This window comes from Pithys albifrons, chromosome 3 (assembly GCF_047495875.1).
Source record: "Pithys albifrons albifrons isolate INPA30051 chromosome 3, PitAlb_v1, whole genome shotgun sequence".
NCBI classification, from domain to species: Eukaryota; Metazoa; Chordata; class Aves; order Passeriformes; family Thamnophilidae; genus Pithys; species Pithys albifrons.
In genome coordinates this window covers 101,253,666-101,259,665 of record NC_092460.1, presented here as the reverse complement: position 1 = coordinate 101,259,665, position 6,000 = coordinate 101,253,666, and positions in this window count along the sequence as shown.

The following is a 6,000-nucleotide window of genomic DNA, read 5'->3' as shown; positions in this document are numbered from 1 at the left end:
GGGGAATTAGGGGATGGAGACAAGTTGGATCAGGAGAAGGGACAAATGGGACGAGGAGGACCAGGAGACAAGGACAGGACTGGCCTGGGAGCAGGAGACAAGTGGGACAAGAAATGGGGACCTGAAAAAACAGGAGATGGGAACAAGTGGGACCAGGAGAAGGGATTAGTGGGACCAGAGGACGAGTGGGACAAGGACAAGGACAAGGGGGACCAGAGGACAAGGAAAAGTGGGATCAGGAGTTGGAGACAAGTTGGATCAGGAGAAGGGACAAGGAGGACCAGGAGACAAGGACAGGACAGGCCTGGGAGCAGGAGACAAGTGGGACAAGAAATGGGGACCTGAAAAAACAGGAGATGGGACAAGTGGGACCAGGAGAAGGGATTAGTGGGACCAGAGGACAAGGAAAAGTGGGATTGGGAGATGGAGACAAGTGGGACCAGGAAAAGGGACCAGGGAAAAAGTGGGACCAGGAGAAAGGCCCGGAGGGACAAGGACAAGGACAAGCAGGACCCTGTGCCCCCCAGGAGGGGGGGACACCCCCAGCCCTCCATCCCATTCCATTCCCAAGGCTCTGTGTGAATCCCAAGGGATCCTGCAGCTCCTCATGGGACCCTCCACATTCCAGAGGGCTCCTCTCCCCCTCCCACCGGGGGGTTCCAGGTTCCAGCTGCCCAAAGAGCCCCCAGGTCCCCACCCAGGGGGGCCCCAACCCCAGGGGGGCAGAGGCAGCTCCAGCCCTGCCAGCTGGGGGGGCAAACTGGGACAACTGGGAGGCTCCAAGAGGGATTTGGGGACATCTCAGGGGGGTCCTGGATCCCACGGGAGGAGCTCCAGGGGGTGGAAGCACCGAGAATTCCCTGAGCCAGGAATCCCTGCAGGGGGAAGTGCAGCTGGAGCTCCTCCTTTTCCATTCATGACATGGACATTCCAGAGCTTGACATCCCAGAAAGAATTCCCATGGACATTCCCAGCTTCACAGCCTGAGATCCCACCAATTCCCATGGACATTCCCAGCTCCATAAATCACCCCCAGGGGGGAACAATTCCCATGGACATTCCCAGCTCCATAAATCACCCCCAGGGGGGAACAATTCCCATGGACATTCCCAGCTTGAGATCCCAGCACCAATTCTCATCAACATTCCCAGATGGAGATCCCAGCACCAATTCCTATCAACATTCCCAGCTTGAGATCCAAGAAACAATTCCCATGGACATTCCCAGCTCCATAAATCACCCCCAGGAAGGAACAATTCCCATGGACATTCCCAGTTCCACAGCCTGAGATCCCACCAATTCCCATGGACATTCCCAGTTTGAGATCCCAGCACCAATTCCCATGGACATTCCCAGCTCCACAGCCTGAGATCCCACCAATTCCCATGGACATTCCCAGCTCCAATTCCCATGGACATTCCCAGCTCCATAGATCACACCCAGGGGGGAACAATTCCCATGGACATTCCCAGCTTGAGATCCCAGCACCAATTCCCATCAACATTCCCAGATGGAGATCCCAGAAACAATTCCCATGGCCATTCCCAGCTCCACACGTGAGATCCCAGCACCTTCCCCTCTCCCTGGATTGGAAAAATTCCCTCTTTGATCCTTCCCGATTTCCCATCTTGGTCCCTCCTTTTTTCCCACTTTGATCCCTCCTGATTTCCCACTTTGGTCCCAGCTCATCCCAAATCCCCCCCCCCCAGAAGCTCCAAGAAGGAATTCCCGTTCTGCAGCACCTCCATCCCCATTTTTCCCTATTTTTCCCTGTTTTCTTTCCCCCTTCCCACTCCTTTCCCTCCATTCCCGCTTTCCTCCCTCCCAACCCCCCGCCCCGAGCCGGGATCGGAGGGAATTTTATTCCCGACAATTCCAGGGACCTCCAAGTCTTTCTGGATTGAATCCCGGAGGTTGGAATTGCGGTGTATTCCCAAACATTTTAACCGGGATAAAGAGGGGGGAGAATCCCAAATACGAGTGAAACGGGGCCGTGTTTGGAGATTTGGGAATTTTCCTGGGAAAAAAAAAAGCGCATTTTGGCTCCGGGGAATTCCCGACTCCTTCTCCTTCCACCCGCGGGACCCGCCCGGGCTCGTTTTGGGAGCGGATTTTCCAAAGTTTTTCCAGGATTTGGCGTCTCTCCCGGCTCGGGGTGGCTGGAGCAGCCCCGGCTGGGTCGCTATTCCCAATTCCCAGGGAGCTTTTCCTGCTTTTCCCGGGGGCAGCAGCTCCGCCAAGCGGCACCGCGAGGGGGATCCGCGCCCCGATCCAGCGGATTTCTGGGATTTGTCGCCCTCATCCCGCCATTCGGTGCCAATTCCCAAAAAAAAATCCCTCCCAAAAAAAAACCCCCCAGGCGCCTTTTGCCCCCATCCCAACCCGCTGGAAAACATTCCCGAGGGAAAAGAGGGATCCCAAATTTCCTCCCGCTTTCTCTGGGATGTTTCCAGCCCGTTTCTTTCCAGGGCTCGGAATTCCCCAGGGATGTTTTTATGGAATCCTGGAATGGTTTGGGGTGGGAAGGACCTCAAAGCCCCCCCAGTTCTGACCCCAACCCCTCCCACCGCTCCAGCCTCGCTGGGATCAGGGATGGAGATTCCCAAATCCAGGGAAAAATCAGGATGTCACAGTTAAAGCAGAAGCTGCACCTGAGGGGTGAAAAATCCGGGAATTTGGGTGGGAAAAGGGGGAGTTTGGGGTTGGGTTTTTTTCAGGACACGCAGGGAGAAGAGCCTGGACAGGCAAACCTCGGGAACTCATCCAGGTTTCCAGAGATTCCAAGGAATCCCGAGGGATTTCCTGCCTTGCTGTGGGTTCAGGGGTTGGGTTTGAGCCTGGAAATCCCAACTTTGGGCTAAAAAAAATGGGATTTCAGCAGAGCTGGGGCTGGAGCTGCTCCCAGGGATTTCTCCGGCTCTGGGATCCCCAGGAAGGGACCAGGGAATTCAGGAGGAATCCAGAGGACTCCCAGAGGATTTCCAGAGGATTTCCAAAGGACTTCCAAAGGATTCCCAGAGGACTTCCAGAGGTTTCCCAAAGGATTCCCAAAGGACTTCCAAAGGATTCCCAAAGGACTTCCAGAGGATTCCCAGAGGAGTTCCAGAGGATTCCCAAAGGAGTTCCAGAGGATTCCCAAAGGAGTTCCAGAGGACTCCCAGAGGATTTCCAAAGGACTTCCAAAGGTTTCCCAAAGAATTTCCAAAGGACTTCCAGAGGATTCCAAGAGGACTCCCAGAGAACTTCCAGAGGATTCCCAGAAACCTTCCAAAGGACTCCCAAAGGACATCCAAAGGATTTCCAAAGGACTCCCAAAGGACTTTTCCAAAGGACTCCCAGAGGATTCCCAGAGGATTTCCAAGGGACTTTTCCAAAGGATTCCCAGAGGACTCCCAGAAGATTCCCAGGGGACTTCCAAAGGATTCCAAGAAGACTCCCAGAGAAATTCCAGAGGATTTCCAAAGGACTCCCAGAGGATTCCCAGAAGATTCCCAGAGAACTTCCAGAGGACTTCCAAAGGACTCCCAAAGGAATTCCAAAGGACTTCTAGAGGATTCCCAGAAAACTTCCAAAGGACTCCCAAAGGACTCCCAAAGGATTCCCAAATGATTCCCAAAGAATTTCCAAAGGACTTTTCCAAAGGATTCCCAGAGGACTTCCAGAGGATCCCCAAAGGAGTTCCAAAGGGTTTCCAAAGGACTCCCAGAGGATTCCCAGAAGAATTCCAAAGGACTCCCAGAGGATTCCCAAAAGAATTCCAAAGGACTCCCAGAGAGGAGTTGGCCCCAAAGGGTTTGGAGTTTGGGAGTTTCAGGAAGGGGAGGGATAAAATCGGGAATGGCCTGGGGGGGTTTGGCTTTGGCTGAGCTGGATTTGCCTTTGGGATCAAAGGAAGTCCCAGAATTCCCAAAACCAAGTCTGGGAGTTCCCTGGATGACACTCCAGGGATTCAGCATTCCCAGCATTCCCAGAACTCCACAGCTCCACCTGCCACTGGCACAGGGAAGACTCCCCGTCCCTCCAGGGGTTTGGGATCTCCAAGGTTTCCATCCCAAGTTTTTTGGGATGTGCTGGGGGGGCTGCTGGGCCTTCCCTTCCATGGAATGCTGGGAATGCTGGGAATGCTGGGAATGCTCTGCCATGCCAGGAATTCCCAGGGACATGCCCAGCAATTCCCGCCCCGGGACAGACCACGATCCAAACCTGCCTCCCAGGGCAGCTCCAGGACAAGGGAACTCCAAAACTTCCAGGGATATTTCCAAAACTTGGGATTTTCTCTCCAAAACTTCTCCCTTTTTCTCTCCAAAACTTCTCGGGTTTAACTCCAAAAATTTTTGGGTTTATCTCCAGAATTTTTGGGGGTTTCTCTCCAAAACTTCCGATCTCCAAAACTTCTGGTTTGGTCTCCCCAAAACTTCTCATTTTCTCTCCAAAACTTTTTATCCCCAAAATTTTTTATCTCCAAAACTTTTTTATCTCCAAAATTTCTGGTTTTATCCCCAAAACTTTTCTGTTTTATCTCCAAAACTTCTCGGGTTTATTTCCAAAATTTTGTCTTTTCTCTCCAAAACTTCTGGTTCTTTCTCCAAAATTTCTCATTTTTCTCTCCAAAACTTTTTGTCTCTGAAACTTCTGGTTTTCTCTCCAAAATTTTTGGTTTATCTCCAAAACTTCTTCATTTTATCTCCAAAACTTCTTCATTTTATCTCCAAAATTTCACCTTTTCTCTCCAAAACTTCTCATTTTTATCTCCCCAAACTTCTCATTTTCTCTCTGAAACTTCTCATTTGATCTCCCAAATTTTTGGTTTATCTCCAGAACTTCTGACCCCCAAAACTTCTCATTTTATCTCCCAAACTTCTGGTTTTATCTCCAAAAACTCTTGGGTTTAACTCCAGAACTTTTGGGTTTCTCTCCCAAACTTCTCTTTTTCCCTCCAAAACTTCTCATTTTCTCTCCAAAACTTCTGACCCCCAAAACTTCTCATTTTATTTCCAAAACTTCTTCATTTTATCTCCCCAAACTTCTCATTTTCTCTCTGAAACTTCTCGTTTGATCTCCCAAGTTTTTGGTTTGTCTCCAAAACTTCTGACCCCCAAAACTTCTGGTTTTATCTCCAAAACCTTTGGGTTTCTCTCCAAAACTTCTCATTTTCTCTCCAAAACTTCTGATCTCCCAAACTGGGTTCAGCTCCAAAACCTTTGATTTTCTCTCCAGAATTTCTGGGTTTATCTCCAAAAAAACTTCTTCATTTTATCTCCCCAAACTTCTGGTTTTCTCTCTGAAACTTCTCATTTGATCTCCCAAATTTGTGGTTTATCTCCAGAATTTCTGACCCCCAAAACTTCTCATTTTCTCTCCCAAACTTTTGGTTTTATCTCCAAAAAATCTTGGGTTTAACTCCAGAACTTTTGGGTTTCTCTCCCAAACTTCTCTTTTTCTCTCCAAAACTTCTGACCCCCAAAACTTCTCGGGTTTATCTCCAAAACTTCTCATTTTATTTCCAAAACTTCTTCATTTTCTCTCCAAAACTTCTCATTTTCTCTCTGAAACTTCTCATTTGATCTCCCAAGTTTTTGGTTTATCTCCAGAACTTCTGACCCCCAAAACTTCTGGTTTTATCTCCAAAACTTTTGGGTTTCTCTCCAAAACTTCTCATTTTCTCTCCAAAACTTCTGACCCCCAAAACTTCTTGGGTTTATCTCCAAAAATTCTTGGTTTTCTCTCCAAAACTTCTGATCTCCCAAACTGGGTTTAGCTCCAAAACCTTTGATTTTTCTCCAGAATTTCTTGGTTAATCTCCAAAAAAACTTCTTCATTTTCTCTCTGAAACTTCTCATTTAATCTCCCAAGTTTTTGGTTTATCTCCAAAACTTCTGACCCCCAAAACTTTTGGTTTTATCTCCAAAAAATCTTGGGTTTAACTCCAGAACTTTTGGGTTTCTCTCCCAAACTTCTCATTTTATCTCCAAAAATTCTTGGTTTTCTCTCTGAAACTTC